This window comes from Bemisia tabaci, chromosome 4 (assembly GCF_918797505.1).
Source record: "Bemisia tabaci chromosome 4, PGI_BMITA_v3".
NCBI classification, from domain to species: domain Eukaryota; kingdom Metazoa; phylum Arthropoda; class Insecta; order Hemiptera; family Aleyrodidae; genus Bemisia; species Bemisia tabaci.
In genome coordinates, this window is record NC_092796.1 from 18,522,936 (window position 1) to 18,542,667 (window position 19,732).

A 19,732-nucleotide genomic window follows, 5' to 3' on the forward strand; every position below is an offset into this window, starting at 1 on the left:
GAGAAACCAAGCCACATCAACTATTGCCACACTGAATTGAGAAATTTAATTATTTACGGGAAAACGGTTGAGCAAATGTTTTTTGTTGCAAATTTCAAAGAATTTTCTGCGTAGTGTCCAAAGTGAACTCCTTAAAATTTCAGAAATATCCGCACAAACGCTCTATTGTAAAAAATTAGACACATAATCGTAAACTCATATTTTAAAATTGATTGTAAATATCCTAAAAAAAATACTTATGATGTGACACCATATTGTACAGTTTGTTCATTTTTTGTATTGTACAGTTTGTTCAGTTTCTGTTGTATTTGTGTCTCACATATTATGATAACCAATGTATATATTTTACTGAAAAAATTGAAATTTCTGTACAGAAGATCAATTGGATGTTAAAATTAAAAAAAATAAGAAAAAAAAGAAATTGCTCCATTGAATTTGACAATGGCTGACGTGGCTTGTTTGCTTTCTGCAAAACGCAATACAATTCTGCATCATTTCGTCGTTTTCCGAACGAGGGAGCACAACTCCATGCCAAGGTTACAAAACTGCCTCACAATCAGATAATTCAATTTTTTGCAGGAATGTATCACGGCAATTTTTGTCCAAAATATGTCTGATCTTTGCATGGATTCAGCAGAAAAAACAGGGACATTTATAATTAGAGATGACCAAGATTCTCCCAGTAAAAATGCAATTTACGAGGTGAACTGCAGCAAGATTGAAATGTAGTCACGTCCTGTCGGGCGGGGATCAACAATTTAGTGCAAAAAACACCCAAAAATTAAAAAAGTTATCCTTCGACAACAATTCTAACTCTGAGGGCAAAAAGGAGGAAATCAGCGATAAAAGGCATGACAATTTGCTGCCGCTGATGCTAATCTTTAAAATGATTCAATTTGAAAGCTTATAACATCATTAATAATTTGTATCATGAAACTAACCAAATGAGTTTGATGAGAATATAAGAAAGCGTTTACTAGCATCTAAAACTGAAAATCGATGTATTGAACCGCAAGACGGTTTTCCACCGTACTGAACAATTGGAGAGGTCGGAATTGGCAAAGCAATCTCAGTAATGCGCCGAAGGTGTGCAGGAAATGAAGAGACTGTAAAAATTACATAGCGATTATTAACAGCTCAAATGACTCCGATAAGCTCTAATAACTTCGATAACTGCAGAAAATTCCGACAGAATTTCCAGGATTATCAGTTTCGAGCGATTATATAGGCGCGATTTACCGCGCAATGTTTGTTCCCTCTTCTTGGTGCAACCATGCGTAACGTTATGTTCCACGATGTAACCATTCACTAATGCCTTTAATTAAAGCTTCAAAGAAGCATGCTGAATTATTTATTTATCAATGTTTTTTTTCTTATTGAGGACGGACCCTCATGTAAAAGATAAAAAAAAGTCGAGGAGATTTTGGAAATAAACAATAAAACGACTTCGCAATTCCGGGAGAAAAAACATGAAAAATTACGTTCCCTTTCATGCGTCGTTTTTAGACAAAGAAAATTTAATTTCAATGCTTCATAATTGATTCAAACAATTCTATCAAATCCAGAAAGATGGCTGCGCACTTTCTGTCCAAAATTTTACTGATCATGTGCATAAATCAATAATAATGCATACTTAGCGGGAAAAAAAAAAATCGTTGAAATTATCAATTATAAAAGCCCAACAATTCTTAAGTTTAAATACAATTTGCGAGTGGAAATTTCACCGATGTGTTGAAATGTGTTAGCGTTTTTTCGCGAAGAGAAAGACGAATCCAAGTGAGATGTCGAAATAGTGGCAAAAAGTTAAATTACACGATTGGGCAACAGGCCTGTTTGTACCGTTGAACTCACGGCGGCGCGGCGTGGAGTGTGCAGTTCCGGCGCGTGAGGAAGAGGCGGTTGTGAGATGATTGTTACGACAGTTGAAAATCATAATAAATCTGTGGAGAGTAAACAGAAAGAACGCATCTTAATCAAAATTAAGAAATAGTGCTCACTTGAGCCGTGTAGTACTTCAAATTCTGTTTCCTGACGACGACGGCGACGCGACGGCATCGTCTGCCGTGCTAAGTAAAAATGCCGTAAAAGCATTCGAATATTGCCAAATTTTTTCTCTAAAAATATTTATTTTTGAAGAAAGTTATGAATATTTTTCCGTTTTAGTTTTCAGAATTTTTAGATCAAATTAAGAACGAAATCGGAAAAATCGGAGATGAAATATCCACAAATTTTCTTGAAATTTCATGATTTGTCGAAGGAAATTTGACAACGCCTGATGACTCATACGGTGTTCTTACGTAGCACGCCATATCTGCGTGCAGTCCCCACGACTATACGCTAGTTGAGCGAACCGCATCAATCTCGTGCTCAAGAAAAACGCTTCATCAACATTCGGACTTGGCTGAACTTCTTCCAATCAAAAACTAATTCCTTCATCTTCTTTCTTTTTAGCCAACTTGTTTTATTCCTCAGAATTTATAGAGGGGTTTCATGTGAGATTGAATTCAGAGTAAAACTGAATTTTCAAAACATTATGTTCATGCAACTCATATTAGCGCTTGCATACGCTTGCTTAGGAATACTTCACGCATTGCGCTAAACAGTGCGATCGGCGTGACACGCATGGCGCCTACAAGACTGCATGAATACTTCTCACATTGCTCCTAACGCACAGCAGTCGGTATCGGTCGGTCAGATGGTATGAAACACACTATGTCCACTGACGGAGATATCACCCTTCGAAAATGTTTGAATGGGTGCAATAATTTCCATTCTGTATAAAGTTTCCGTAATCAGAATGAGTTCCTTGATCCGTGCATCTGACCCACTAAGCGCGCAGTTTGCCTGGAACTTTTCCGATCGGCTTGGACCGTCGCGTCGCGCGTCGATCCAGACTTGGAACGACCGAGTCCGTTCCGAATGAACACGTCCGCCGTCCGCTCACTCGGGGACTTACAAAAGCTGAGTGGAGCAATTAGCATCGTTACCCGCCGTGGGAAAGTGGGACGAATCCGAATTTCGTCGCTCCTCTCACGTAAGGCCGTACCTCAATTTTCGCATGAACCCCGGATAGCATGGATTTATATGTGAATCAGGGATCATGCGTAAATGGAGATACGCCGTTACGTCAGGGGAGCAACGATTTGACGTCATCCGGCGGGAGGTAAGCGCAAAGGTTCGCAGGAGGGAGCCTCTACTCGTCGATCAAAAGACTCATATTAGTGGACCGACTGCTATGCGTTAGACGCAATGCGAGAAGTATTCATGCAGTCTTGCAGGCGCTAATATGCGTGTCACGCCGATCGCACTGTTAAGCGCAATGCGTGAAGTCTTCCTACAGTCTTGCAGGCACTAATATGAGTTCAAAAGACCCGCGTAATTTTCAGCGCTAAATTCATCCATGACATCAAAAATATCAAAATCTTAAGTTAAAAGGGGATTTCATAAGGGTCTTCGCTCTTGGATCTTTCAAGGTAAAAATCTTAGTCCTCCTTAGCCCTCTGAAATTCACCTTTAATTGGCAAGTGCCTATTGGCAGCTTTTCAAAATTTTCGAATGATACATGGGTGTCCCAGGGTTAAGGCGTCAGATAACAGGGGCGTGCTCTTTGGACAAAAGTGTTCCTTTTTCTTGTACAACCCAGATTTTCGAGGAATTATTGTTTTCACTAAATTTTGGCGCCACTTTAGGTCCACAACTCATGAAAAATAGGTATCCGCGTAATTTTCAGCGCTAAAGTCATCCATGACATTAAAAATATCGAAATCTTAAGTTAAAAGGGGATTTCATAAGGGTCTTCGCTCTTGGATCTTTCAAGGTAAAAAAGCTTAGTCCTCCTTAGCCCTCTGAAATTCCCCTTTAATTGGAAATTTCAATATTTTTGTGACCCTGGATGGATTTAACTCTCAGCATAGGTAGTGGAAAATAAATTTTTTGCCAAAGTTTTGTTCCATCGGTCCATAGCCGTCCCTAAAATTATGTAAAAACGACCGTTTTTCGAAAGCGGGAAGGGATATTTTGGAGAGGAGAAAGGTATATTATTTGGACCCATAGATAACGTATCTGCGGCCTGCTTACTCAATCCAGGGATACCATGTATACGTAGATTCCTCTTGCTGAATGTGATGCAAAAAGTTTAAGTTACTGAGTATGAGTTACACCACTCCGCTTTCAGATACTTACACGCTGGACATGATTTATTTTAAAGGACCACCCATGGCGGGCAAGCTGATAACATCATATCAGACACTCGTTCATAGCTGAACTTTCGTGTCTTCCGTGTCTTAAATAATTACTCTAAATTGAAATGCATTTGAAAAGAGTTACTGGGAGAGGACAGCGAGTGGTCTCTCGATTCACCATGGTGTTTCGTGTGGGGGAGGATATCCGTCATATCCTACACGGAGGGAGGAAAGAAGCCGTTAACTCCTGCCCAAATAAAGGCAGCTTCATCGCGGCACGCTCGGAGGCAATGTTGTCGATTTCATGCAATTGTTCTTCCCTTCATGGACAGTTACGGATTAATTAAAGACATTCTTCACAGACCGGACATACTATAGCGAACAGTCCGAGTAGATGCAAGACCTATTGGTGCAAAAATAAAATAATTTTTGAAGCATGTTTTTTCTTTGCTTAAAAAATCATTTTTTACAAAAAGAAAACTAATTTTAATATTTTTGTTTGTTTTGTTTGTTACTAAAAGCAATACATCGGTGTTGAAAACAATGCTTTTTTACTTAAGGAATAATTGTTTTTACTGGGAAAAAGTCTCTAGGATCTAGAGCCCAGACTTGTAAAAAATTTGATGAGAAAAAATACTCTTAGTTCAATCGGATTTTTGCCTGAATCAAAAAGAAATCCGCTTTAATTGAGATGTTTGGTTCTCGATTCAAGCATAAAACCAAACAAATCAAGAGTATTTTTTATTGTAAATTTTTTTATGAGTCTTGACTCCGGATTTAAGAGACTTTTTTCCAGCGTTGGATGACGGACTTCGTTGTAAGCCAAATAAGTTCATTTTTTCTTTCTTTCATTTTTCTCTCTTTTTTTAGTTTAAAGAAACTTTTTGTCTTCACTTATTTTCTTCAATTTAAAGCCGTTTATAATAATTTTTCTTCAGTGCTCAGCAATCTTACACACGTTGGCCACCGGGCCTCGTCGAGTCATATCGAAGACGAGCTTGGAGGTGGCTCCGGTCCCGTTAGCGAGTTCTCAATTTCCACTGGTAGCTTCCACTGGTCGGTGCCTCTATTGTCTCAGGAGCCGGGTCTTGCTCTTTGGGCACGGCGAAAAAAGATCCGAAGGCGTCGGGGCGCGCGGGTCGGCGACTCCAGCGGCCTTGAAACCCACAGGGCGCGTCGCGACGCCTACGGGAGCCCCGAGCCCCTCGACCGCAGCGCCTCGACGCGCAGAGCCGACCCGCTCGAAAAGCTCCATTTTTGAATCGTTACCGAGCGACTTCAAACGATACTGGAGGGCTACGTCTCACAGTGGATCGAGTCTATTAAAGAGGTCTGACAGGAAATTTTTGACTAAAATTGCAAATTTTGGTGTTTCATTTTACATTTTATTCACATTCACATTTTACATTTTACATTTCACATTTTTCATTCACATTTTACATTCCAAGGGGTGCTGTGGGAGGAAAACTTGACAAGAAAACCAATGGAATCACCTTTGGAACCTCAAAGTTTTGTACAAACGGAGTGATAAGCGTTGAAAGTTTCCAAATTTTGTCTGACCTTTCCTACTGACTCGACGTAGAGTGCGTCCGCGTGTGCACCGCTCAAGCTTCCGAGACGCTTCGAGGCTTTAGGGTACAGGTTTTCAAGACAATTAAGATTGTGGGATCTTGTTAAAATGTTTATAAAATGATAAATCTACTTAAAAGAAATAGAAAACAAACAAATTGAAGAGGAGGGATATGATCTTTTACGTGAACTGCGAATTAGAGGGGACACCGGACTGCTCAGACACTATGCATTACTCTCTTGACTTTATATTAAAGAAGTTAAATACGTATGTCAATGCTAGGATATGGATCAATCGATTCGAGTAATTTGATAAATAATTTAACGAACGTAACGCAGCATTTTAGGCTGCCACGATTATATTTGAATCGCTTTGAAGATGCTTAGGCATGGGCAGAAATTAGAAATGAAATCTAATGGAATTCGGCTGCGGAAATCTCCTCGAGTTTTCAGGGGCTGAGTATGCAACTCGCATCGACACAATTGACCCGAGAATTAGACAAATAGGGTATACTTCGGAAGAAAGCATGGATTTTTTATATAGTTTTCAATATTCGATGTAGGACTTTGCGGACTGCTTCGATGGACGTATTTTCACCCGAAATGATAATATTTTCGAAAAAATAGAAAATACGAGGGTCATCCAAAAAGTAAGGTTCCCTACCTTGTATCTTCCGAACGAAAAGAGATAAATCAAATCGGTAAAAACGTACATATTAGGCATACTCTAAGCTTTAAAACAAGCTCAAGTTTTTGAAAATCGGTTGAGGACTTCGCGAGAAAACTCAATTTTACTGAGACGACCTCCCGTCGTCGCGTGCCCACCTCCGAGGTCAGGATGCGCGGAGAGTCCCTTACTTCAGACTCGGCTTATCGCCTCTAAACATCAAATCGAAAGGAATTTAAAAGATTTTATCAAGTAGGCCTTACCTTACTTTTTGAGATGGTCTCCGCATCTTTTTTGACATTTCTGGTATCATTACAGCAGCTCTTTCATGCCTTCCGCGTAAAAGGTCTCGTCTTGGCTCCAAAACCAGTCATTGCCAGCGATCTGCACCTCTAAATCGGTTGCTTACCGTGGTAAAATTTTTCCCCAATCCTCCGTACTCTCTTAATTTAGCCTCAGGTGACTTTCGTCTATTCCTGAGATGAAAAACTCCACTGTGGAAAGCGATTTCCAACCGATTTAGAGGTGCAGATCGCTGGCAATGACTGGTTTTGGAGCCAAGACGAGACCTTTTACGCGGAAGGCATGAAAGAGCTGCTGTAATGATACCAGAAATGTCAAAAAAGATGCGGAGACTATCTCAAAAAGTAAGGTAAGGCCTACTTGATAAAATCTTTTAAATTCCTTTTCGATTTGATGTTTAGAGGCGATAAGCCGAGTCTGAAGTAAGGGACTCTCCGCGCATCCTGACCTCGGAGGTGGGCACGCGACGACGGGAGGTCGTCTCAGTAAAATTGAGTTTTCTCGCGAAGTCCTCAACCGATTTTCAAAAACTTGAGCTTGTTTTAAAGCTTAGAGTATGCCTAATATGTACGTTTTTACCGATTTGATTTATCTCTTTTCGTTTGGAAGATACAAGGTAGGGAACCTTACTTTTTGGATGACCCTCGTAATATACGACAAAAAATTATTGGACGTATCATAATTTTTATATTTTGAGGAAAAGCGGCAACTTTTGTGATTGAGACTCACACCCAAGCAATGCTGCGGAAAATCCGGAGTCAAGGGTAGAATTACACGGCGTGGAGGCCGGAGAAAACTTTAATAAAAAATGATGAGGACAACATTAAGACGGAGGAGTGAGGCCATGTTCCGAGTTCGCAACGAAGGTGAACTTGTGGAAGGACTCCAATAAAAATACACTGCAACGTACGAGTATACGCCGACTGCAGTCGAAATCATCCATCCTCTGTGACGTGAGAGCGTATCTCAATTTCCACTTGAGCCCCGTTTTACATTCAAACCCATGTTTTTTAGGGGTCATGTGGACATCAAAGTACGCCTTTACCGCAGATAAGCGACAGTTAATATCGTCACCTTCCGGCCAAAGTATCACAGGCGCCATGCGACGTTTAAAAATTTCCACAGCCATTTTATTCTTTTACATAGAGCAATTGTTGGTTGAATCTGTTCGAAAATTTCACTGAATTTTATCGGCAGCACAAAAAAAATTCAATAAAATTTTCGGACTGCTACGTTGAACAATTTCTGTGTAAAAAAATAAAATGGCGGCGGAAATTTTTAAACGTTGCATGGCGTTTGTGATACTTTGGCCTACTTTGGCGGGAAGGTAACGAAATGAGAGGCACTAGTCCGCAGGTAATGCATCGGAAACGCTTTACCTTATTATTTATCATGCCATCAATTTTTGACAGGTAAATTAGAGAACTTTGCCTTAAATTACACATACATTTTTCGCTTAATAAACCTAGTCTCATTTTAGTATACACACATTCTCCAGTAATCCCATATCTAATTAAAGATAAAAAGCATCATAACACGCAAAATAAAAAGGGAATTAACCTCGATGAACTCTCGATGAGATACGAAGGCCAAAGGTTCGTCGTATTACTTAATCTGGCTATTGTTTTGATCAAATTTTCCCTTTAGAGTGAGTTATACTGTCGTGCTAAGGAAGAACGCCGTATGAACATTCGAGAGTTGCCAAATTTACTTCGAAAAAATGTTTATTTTTGAGGAAAGTTATGAATATTTTTTCTTTAAATTTTGAGAATCCTAAGGTGATATTCCGAACAAAATTATCTGAAAGTTTGGCAGGGAAATAATCATAAGTTTACCAGGAAATTCGCGTTTTATCTAAGGAAATTTGGCAACGCCTAAAGGCTAATATGGCGTTCTTCCTTAGCTCGGCAGTATAGCTCAGGAGTATCTGCACATATCGGCGCGGATTTCGATTTGCAAATGATCTTCACAGACAACGCGCACTTGAAATATTCTGCTCTTTAATGCTTCAAGTTGATCGCTTTATTCCTGGCTTGAAGCGGGCGCAGTATCATATCTCATCGCAGTACAAGAGCCATAATTTCGCCCAATCGATCCTCCGACCTTGCAAGCTGCTACAAAGTGATAAAATTGCCATCATCACAGACATTAATTGTGTGAATTAGTCTTCCTTGGCTTATGTCAACACGAGCGAGATTATCACCATTTTGTAATTATTGCGGTAATTAATTCAATTGCTTCCTTGAAGGGACCGAAATTCCAACACATGGCTTTCGATTCAAGTAGTTGTAATTTTAGACAAGAGAGCGACAAGTTCTTTCTTGTCAGGAAAAGAACCGTGAAGGAACGTCTTGAAAATCCGAATTTTCGAACAACTTCAGTTAATTTTAGGAGAGAGCTTTTAAAATTTGAAGTTTGAAAGTTAAACTCATTCCTCAAAACTTGAAAGTCATCAAAAATAATGCGTGAGCACAGAATTGAATAATTCGTGAAAACTTCGAACAAACCAAGTCTTCACAAGTTGTCCGAAGCTGGGCTTATGCATGACTTTAGATGAGAATCTACAACTTTTGACGAAGACTTTTAACTTATTCCAAAAACTTTAAACTTGTAGATAGGTATGTTCAATCCTGTTGCAACGACAAAATTTCAAACTTGTCGTGATGGCCTCGGTGTGATGGAATCGATTCAATAGAGGGTCATACTCAGGGTAAAGACAAAATTCTTTGTCATAGCAGCTAATTTTTCCAAGCACTCGGATGCCTGACACGGGTAACCGACCCATGATCAATGGAGATGTTGCATGTGTGAGGAATTTGCGATTTGACTGTTGATTCGTGTGTAAAAGTTCGCGAGAAACACGATGGTGCCACTGGTTTTCTCTGAAATCATCTCCCAAGCTCAAAAAAAGCTCTCAAATTGAGGCCAAAATGGAGGGGATATCTCGCACCCTACCCTGAGAGTCCACCTCTACATCAAGACGAACTCTCCATGCAAAGATAGGAAGCAAATACATTGACAGGACTGCCACTTTATTTGGCGGCTCCAAAACTGAAAACACGACAACCCTGCTAATGCATTTGCTCCCTATCTTTGCAGGAAGAGTTTGTTTTGATGTAGAGGTGGACTCTCAGGATAGCGTGGGATATCCCCTCCATTTTGGCCTCGACTTGAGAGCTTTTTTTGAGCTTGGGAGTTGATTTCAGAGAAAACCTGTGGCACCATCGTGTTTCTTGCAAACTTGTACATAAGAATCAATTGTCAAATCGCAAATTCCTCACACATACAACATTTCCATTCGTCGCCCTACTGACATAAAGGCGTAACGGCATTTTGCGATGAGCCCTGTTGTTCATTTAACTCAACGTTTCCCCGGGCTCATCTCAATGTGTAGTTACGCTCCTTTGTCAGTCAAGCGATGAATTTTCCGACGTCGGTATTCTAGCAGTGTTTCCTTCCTCGTGGTTCCTCCGGAATTGGACAGTGCCACCTGTTGGGCACGTACTGCGTGGGATTCAGGTTGGCAAGGTCGTTTTCGGGCCTCGGGCACGAGTTTCCGTCGAGTTTAAGCGGCCGTAGACATGATTGAGCCGGGTGGTTTTCGCGCAGCCTCGCACCGCGCCGTCATTAGGGAACTTTTTTCCACGGGTCTCACTTCTTGCGTCAGCGACGAATAATTGGTCCTGCAGTAGGTACATACGTCAACTATTCAAGTCGGATGACTGTTGTTGACGGTCGGCATTGTTGCCGCCGCGCCGCCCCGCGATCCCCCCCGTGAGAAAACCCCGTCCAATTTACCGATTAATGGCTTCCTCGTTCTGGCCTCTCATTATTATCATCGCTGGATCGATTGCTGTTGCTAACCGAACGTGCAACCGCTGATTTTACCGTAAAATTATCCTGAGAACAGTCGCAAAACGAGCGACAACACGGAAAAAAAGAGGTAGGAGTTATGTCCCAACTTGGAAATTTCTAATGAATTGTGGTAGTGCCCGAATAAATTAGGTTACTAATCCAAAGGTTGCGATACTACCAAAATTAATTGAAAGTCCATAGCATCCAACAGATTGGGGGAGGGCCACAAGGGGATAACCCTTGACATTTTTTCCCTGTGAACATCAGGGCTGGATTCGCCATAAGGCTACGCATAGGCGGTATATTCTCGGGGTGCAACATATTTAAGAATTCAAAAACATAATTACCTACTTGTGAAAAACGCTCCTGGTCGGGGAGAAGGGGGGGGGGGCAGAGATTGTGTCCCAAACACGCAATAATTATGACGCGAGGGATTGTGGCCCCCTTCACCCCACGATAGCACCTGCTTTCAGGGGCGCCAGACAAAGTTCATCCTAGGGGCGCTAAAAATTCAAATCCGGCCGTGGACAACATTAGTTTTTTCACGGAGAAAAAAAACTCGTGCGTGGGACCCCAAGTTTAGGTCATATGGATCTCTGAAGTTTTCAGATTGAGCATCTGAACACTTTAGGTCTAGCTGCCGAGGTTCGGATCACACATCTGAAACTTCAGTTCTTACATTTGAAGTACTTTCGATGTGAGAACCGAAGTTTTTCGGATGTGAGAACCGAAGTTTTTCGGATGTGAGAACCGAAGTTTTTCGGATGTGAAAACCGAAGTACTTCAGATGTAAGAACTGAAGTTTCGGATGTGTGATCCAAACCTCAGCAGCTAGACCTTAAGTGTTCGGATGCTCAATCCGAAAACTTCAGAGATCCATATGACCTAAACTTTGGGTCCCACGCACGAAGTTTTCTGCTCCGTGTAGGCTCCCAGGAGTCGGCGGCCGACGCTGCAAAGGATGAAGTGACGAATAAACGCGAGACAGCACCACTGACTCGAGTGCAGGATAGCAGTGTGTGCATCTCGGCGTGAGACTCGAAGCGCTTCGAGATGAGTATCCACCAGGGCTCGTTCTAACGGGCGTCTCCCGTGGGACGGTAGACGAGCACCCGACTTGCGGTATCGGAACGCGGAATGGGAATGGGAATACGATTCGGCTCGCGGGAACGGAACAACCGGGCGGCCTCCGAGACGCCGCCGCATGTCCCGTAATGCACAGTTAGAGTGACACCGGCTCACAATGAGACGTGCGTACGTGACAGATCGCCCGAAAAATGAAATCTTCGGCTACTTTACATGGAGCGCCGTGCGAATGGGAAGCGACAACATTTCCGACGGTCCGCGTCCGGGTGACATTGGCCTAGCGTACGGATGCTCGCCGCCGCCGCCGTAGTAGACGAGAGGTCATCAACACCGGGCGGCAATGCGATCCGCCTTGGTGCGACCCAGTGAAACGCGTCCACGCCAGTCCGCTCGACGCCGTTACGTTCGTCCCTTTACACTGAAAGTTAAGAGAGTGTATGGAATCAATTTTTACCCCTCTTTTTTGCACTTTTTGTGCGGTCATAAATAGTCACGAAGATAACATTTTTACCGGCTGTTGCAGTTGCAGGGACGGACTAGCACTGAGAAAGTGACCGGCAATGCCGTCCCATCGGAGCTCAAATTGAACCATTTCAGTTGGTTTTTCTGCCGTGTAAAAGAAAACAACCTGGTCAAAAATCATCTTAATGGAGATGTTGCATGTGTGAGCAATTTGCGATTTGACTGTTGATCCTAATGTAAAAGTTTGCGAGAAACACGATGGTGCCACTGGTTTTCTCTGAAATCAACTCCCAAGCTCAAAAACAGCTCTCAAGTTGAGGCTAAAATGGAGGGGATATCCAACGCTATCCTGAGAGTCCACCTTTACATCAAGACAAACTCTCCATTCAAAGATAGGGAGCAAATACATTAGCAGGGTTGCCGTGTTTTCAGTCTTGGAGTCCCCAAATAAAGTGGCAGCCCTGTCAATGTATTCGCTCTCTATATTTGCATGGAGAGTTTGTCTTGATGTAGAGGTAGACTCTCAGGATGGCGTGGGATATCCCCTTCATTTTGGCCTCAACTTGAGAGCTTTTTTTGAGCTTGGGAGTTGATTTCAGAGAAAATCAGTGGCACCATCATGTTCCTCGCGAACTTTTACCTACAGTTAAATCGCAAATTCCTCACACATGCAACATCTCCATTACCACCTGACCGACCGAGATCGACTGCTGTGCGTTAGACGCAATGCGAGAAGTATCCATGCAGTCTTGTAGGCGCTACTATGTGTGTCACGCCGATCGCACTATTTAGCGCAATGCCTGAAGTATTCCCACAGTCTTGCAGGCGCTAATATGAGTTTAACGCGGCGACGGCCGCGCTGTGTTCGGCGCGATTATTCCAGCTTGCGTGTGAAATTACCAATTCCATAAATGGTAATTTTACCAAGAATAAACTGGGATCAAGTAGAACCCTGAATTCTTGGTAATTTTACCCTTTTCTTATTAAATACACCGAGATTTTTTTTTCAGTGCGGTTGCAAGGATTGCAAACTGAAATGCACCGGAGAACCAGGGGAACGTTAGAGAACAACCGGAATGAGACAAGGCATAAAAAAGATGAATTCGGGACTTGCGTGTAAACACAAGTCTACCTGACCTCGGACTTTTGAGTGGAGGCAATCTAAGTCCTGGTAGCATTTCCTACACTGTGGTGTAGATGGTGCAAAAGTAGGCTATATGCCGCAAAGACTTTGATTGCCTTCACCCGAAAGTCTGGAATGGCTTCATTGACTTCATTTTGCAATTAGGAACAACAGCATACGACTCAGTTTAGAAACAACGTATGTGCCATTGATTCCCCCATGGACGTAAGTGTTCTTACGGATGGGCCAGAATTGAAGTTCCTAATCGCAAAAGTGAAGTTCAATTACAATACTTATTTTCCTTCGTGTTATATCATAGACGTCCCGCTTTAATAGGAAACCATACGTCAAAGTTGAGGATTCACCCAAGCAGGAGACCTCTCAAGAGTGAGCCTCCCTTGTCCATTGTGTTCTCTTCTTTCCGTCGTCAGGCGATGCGACGTGGAGGAAAAATCGGAACAAAACACGTTACGTCCATCCGATGATCATGACGTCAATAATTAAGCTCGACTTGGCTCGTTGTCGGACCGGGGAGGCCCTTCACAAAGCCGGGAAACGAACGACAGGTCGTCGCTCCTCCGACTTTACTTCTTCACGAGTTGAACCTTATTGTACGTACATCCCTACGATTTCTAGAGCTCATGTAGCGATTGAGATACGCCCTTACGGGCGACGGACGACGTCAGGTGTGGGTGGGCGGCGTAACGTCGAGTCTCGGGAGCCCGATGGACCCGAAGCCGGCGAGCGTCATCCGTGCCGCCACGCATCGACAGCCCCGCGACGACGGCGCACAGTGGAACGAGTCAATCGGAGAGGTCCAACATGAACTTTTTGACTAAAACAGAAAATTTTGATGTTTATTTCGTCACATCTTAAATTTCAATGGGGGCATACACTGGAAAAAAAACGCATTGGATCTTGAGTCCCGACTCTTGAAAACATTGACAAGAAAAAGGACTCTTGATTCAATCAGATTTTTGCTCAAATCAAAAGGAAATCCGCTCAAATTAAGAGGCTTGGTTCTCGATTTAAGCAAAAATCCCATTGAATCAAGAGTCTTTTTTCTTGTCAATGTTTTCAAGAGTCTGGACTGTAGATCTAATGTGTTTTTTTTTCCAGTGTGGGTGCATATGGAAGGAAATTACACGAGGAAACCAATGGAGCCACTTTTAGAACCTCAAAGTTTTGTATCAACGGAGTTAAAAGCGTTTAAAGTTTCCAAATTTAAAACCTACTCGAGGATATATGCTTAATGGTGATAATGTTATAGAAATTCCCTGACTTTTCCAACGAATTTCCTGACGTTTCCAACGGATTCCCTGACTTTTCTCGGTCGTCACGAATTCCCTGATTCACCCGATTTTCCAGACGGGTGGCAGACAGTGGATCGTGTCAAGATCGGACATGAGATTTTATACTAACACTCCAAATTATGATGTTTACTTCGTCACATTTTAAATATCAAAAGCTGCTTTCGGGAGAAAATTTCACGTGGAAACCAATGAAGCCACTTTCAGAACCTCAAAGTTTTGTATAAACGGAGTTTCAAGCGTTTAAAGTTTCCGGATTCTGTCCGACCTCTCCTGTTGACTCGATCCACTGTGCGGCGGCGCGGGCCGAACCGGCGAGCGAGCGTCTTGGTGCCCGGCCAAAAAGAGCCCGAGCCGACACATGCCGAAACGCTCCTTCGCCGTCCGCCCAGCCTCCAGCTGCTCCACTCCGATCGTAATCGGAAGACGACGCGGGTCGATGCCACCGCAGCTCATGGGTGACCTAGCAGCAACGCGGGAAAATCCGGCTAGTCCGTCTCCCCTCACATGGTGGAGTTTCAATTTTGAGCTTTGATGCAATGCATTCTGGGTACCACCAATACTGCCGTGATAGCGAAGAGAGCCGTAAGTACAAGACAGAAATTTTGAGGAAATGCGCTCAGAAGCGTTTGAGCAGAGAATTTTATGGGAAGAAGCCTCCGTTATTCACTGGGAAAAGACACATTGGATCTAGAGTCCAAACTCTTGAAAACATTGACAAGAAAAAGGACTCTTGATTCAATCAGATTTAAGCTTAAATCAGAGGGAAATCCGCTTAAATTAAGAGGGTTGGTTCTTGATTTAAGCTTAAATCTGATTGAATCAAGAGTATATTTCTTGTCGATGTTTTTAGGAGTCTGGACTCTGGATCCAATGGGTTTTTTTCCAGAGTTTGTCAAATTGCCACCAGTCATGCGAAAGACTCTAAGAAATCGTTTGGATGATTAAATTTGATCGATTTTACTTCAATTCCATATAAAAAGAGCATTTTGCATTTTTTCGTGAAAGGACCCACAAGACAGTATTATTTGGGCAGGGTATACTGACCGTCCAGGTTCCTTTCGAAGTATAAGTTTATCGCTGGATCGGAGAGTAAAAGCTCCTTGTACCAGAAAAATAATTTATTATCATCCACGGAATACGCGAAGAGCATCACTGCAATATCAGATGACCCGGCACTGCTGTATCGTGAGAAAACAGAATTCAACGGCGAGGATTCAAACAACATTTGCTGGACGCTACAGATTTATGAAGGCTTCACCAACTTCTGAATCTAATGCTCGCAGATCAACTTCTCTTCTGGAACTGCAAGTGTAGATCCTACTTGCTTCCTAACTTCGAAATTAAATACTCAGGACTTCCGGAATAATTACATCAGCCACTAAAAATATACGCTCCGAAAACGGCAATGCACTCAAAAGATGTCACGTTGCGAGAGCGATCGTGGCGTGGATTCTCACGGCACGGCTCGGAACAGGTACACATAGATCGCACAGGTGCAGACAATGTTGTCATTTGGGTTCAAAACTTCATAGACGAAACAACTGAAAAAAAATATCGGTGTATTTACTAAGAAAAGGGTAAAATTACCAAGAATTCAGGGTTCTACTTGATCCTAGTTTTTTCTTGGTAAAACTGCCATTTATGGAATTGGTGAATGTAGCGCTTAATACTCGTATGATTTCAAACGGGTGCAATTATTATGCTTATTTATTCAAGTATATTAGAGGACTTATCGTGACACTAAAAATCTTGCATGAAAAATTCAGGAGTCTACTATGAAAATCGGCAACAGTTGCAATCCCATGTGAGCCGTGAAATATCGTCACGAGATCTTCTCTAGCCGCGCCAACGCGATGCGAACGGAAGGGCAGAGCAGGATAGGTTATGTCACCGTGTCATTCACAGTTACCGTATGCTTGACTTGGGATTTGCAACGGAAAGCTCAGATCACGAGCTTTACTACATTTTCAAGAGGGAGGACTGAGGACTCAGAACCACTAGTTGGGGTACGAGATGGATCACCACAGTAGATGCTCGTTTCCGATACGCCTCGCGCCCAATTTTCTTTTGCTATCTCATTGTTATCGGGGCTGAGAGAATTTTTGTCACAAGGATACCTGTGTAACTTCTAAGAGAAAAATAGACGAGACTTGGCATGAACCGATTATTTTCCGAATCACCAATCTCTATTTTGGTGGTCGAGGGGCTGTTTTTTCTCCATGTCCGATTTCAAAATAGCCTCCTAAAAGAACACTCACCAAGATTGTCAACAAAGCGAAGAGCAAATAAATATTATTCTTTGAAGTTTTTACAGAATTTTCTTCGTACAAAGAAGAAAAAACCAACGAGGTTTTGAAAAAATAACGTTGAGTAGTTCTCCTTTGAAACACAAATTACGACAGGAATTCTGCAACGTCGCAAACCGGAGATCCGTGGTTCGGGAGGTTTGTCATGCTATATACGTTTGCTTTATAGTGCAGTCAAGATTTTGACCTGGTTCGAGGGGCGAAAATAAAATCAAAAGAAAATATAAAATTTGCTCTATTGGTCAAAGGGCGAATGGAGACGAGCCAAGTCATGCATTTATAAGCGAAGCGCGCTGAACCCAATTTCATCCCCTATATCTTAAATCCATTTAAGGCTGACCTGAACCGAGCTCCTTCATGAATGAAGCGAGAGCTTGAGATGGAGAAACACTCGACCTACTGCCGATCGAAGCTCTAATTTCTTTCCGTTTCGACAAAATATTCATTCACCTCCTAAGCCGTTTCCCTTTCTCTTAGCGTGAATATTCTACGGGAGAGCTTCGTTTCACTTGAACGAAATTTGAAAGGCTGAATAAATCGAAGGAACTCTTCAGGCGTACTACTAAGATACATCGTCACCTTCCGGCCAAAGAAGTGTCATGCGACGTTTCAAAATTTCCGCCGCCATTTTATTTTATTACAGGGAAATTGTTGGTTGAACCTGTTTGAAAATTTCACCGAATTCTATCGGCGCAGCACCGAGAAAATTCAGTGAAATTTTCGGTTAACTTCGTCGAACAATTTCTCTGTATAAAAATAAAACGGCAGCAATAAAACATTAATCTTGATGGAAAGTTAAATTCATTAGGTAATTTTCGTTGCACGAATCTTGATCTACGTGAAATTTTGAAGAGGACAAGTACTTGTAGAGTGCAGATTCTCCACGAAACAACGACAACGACTGATCGGTCGTTCGCAAACTACGTCGACAGGGGGATAGTTGCGTAAGCTGCGATCTCAAATAATACATATAGATGATACAACATTCATTAAGTTTTAATCAAAATGCGCTTCACTTTGCGTGCACCCTCCGAAGTTGTGTACTACGCATTCCCAAATAGCGTAAGCGTCTTGGAACTTCTTGTTAGCGCGATTCGCGAGTCATGAGCCGAGAGAGACCAAATGGTGCAATGCTAGAAGTATTTCTCCAGTTTTGCAGGAGCTTCCCACGATCGTTCCTCACGCAAAATTCAAAGTTTCAGGAATTTTCTTCCCGAGTACGCGGTTAATTTTCACAGATCTAGTCACAATTATGGAAACGAAACTTTATCGCATATCTACAAGAATGATGAAGAGCTTAGCCTCTTTTCCACTGACTCAGAGATTTTAACGCAGAGTAGAAAAGTTGGATGGAATTGGCTAGTAAGTAGAAACAAGGGGTCGCGTCGTAACAATTGTAATAATAACACACTCTGAATAATTTGAATTTGTAGGTTGGCTGCCCTTTAGGGACCTAGGAGGACCATGACATAACCTTAAAACTGCCGACATTTCCGTATACTCTTCCTATAAAGGTACTCTATTAAGGGTGTACAAAATAGATTTTTAGGAGGTAACAGTTGCAATATGCCGATACGCTTAATGAATCAGTTTTTCGTCAACTATTTTGAGTGGAACCGGCAATGTAGCAAAACTTATTACGTTCATTATGACTTCCGGTTTAGATAGAACTAATAAGTACCAGGCGCCATCTTCGCAACGAAGGGATGGCAAGAAAATGCGAGGGAAGTTTAAATTGCAAGAGGACACACCTGCTCGGGGCGTCGAATTATTTATTTTTTGTTTTTTCCCCCGAAACGACCGAGATCCAGCGGGGGCCATCGAATAAAACAAATTCTGGACCAGCTCCAGGGCGCACAGTGGATCGAGTCAATTGGAGAGGTCGGACATGAAATTGTTGACGAAAACCGCGAAGTTTGATGTTTATTTCGTCAAATTTTAAGGTTCAAAGGATACTTCAAAGGGACAATTTCACGAGGAAACCAATGGAGCTACTTCCAGAGCCTTAAAATTATGTATTAACGGAGTTATAAGCTCTTAAAGTTTCTAAATTTTGTCCGACCTCTCTTGTTAGCTAGTTCCACTACTGTGAGGCGCGCGGTATCAATGTCAGACGCATCGCAGAAATGAATAAATTAGTCGTTGCTTGATAAATTATTCGGGGCCGAGACGCAAGGAGTGATATTGCAGAGACCGCGAGTCCCGCAGGTAATTGACGCGGGGAGCGCTGCGATCGGATCGCCGTGATTTCGGCTCCTCGGGTCAGTCACCCATGAGTTAATTTCGACCCGAACTTCATTGAAACTAATAGACAGCTCTAAGCCCACGCAAAGATAAATGGGATGGCGTTGGGGCAAATATGCCTCAAGGTGGAAACTTGAATCGTCCAGTGCAGCAACTAAACCCGATTACATCGAATTCCAGTTTTTGTTGCAAGACGCTTTCTAATATACTCTTGACAAAATTTGGTTAAACTTTCAAGTCATAGTTTGTACTATAATTAATGTTATTCGGGTTGGAAATTGACTGCTTCTATAAGGACTGCGTTCAGCATAAAAGAGTCAAGTCACATCAGCTATTGATAAATTTAACCGGGCAATTTAATCTTTCACAAGAGAATGTTTGTGTGGATTTCTTTGAAACTGTTGAACAATTTGCCTCGAACTGTGCAGAAAATTCACTGAACTTTGCACAAAAATCCGCACAACCGTTTTCATGTAAAAAATTGAATTGCCTGATTAAATTTGGCAATAGCTGATGTGGCTTGATTCCTTTCTGCTTAACGCACTCCATATGTATAAGGCAAGCAATAACGCTGACAAACTTGAGCTGCGTATTTCTAAAAAAATCTTATCATTCTCTAACTT

General features: G+C 42.2%; 1 protein-coding gene across 4 annotated transcripts in view; it reads right to left on the minus strand.

Moving 5' to 3' along the window:
• Amph (amphiphysin) overlaps positions 1-19,732 on the minus strand; it is a 124,487-nt gene that overhangs the window by 56,198 nt on the left and 48,557 nt on the right. The gene's annotated exons all lie outside the window — the stretch shown is intronic.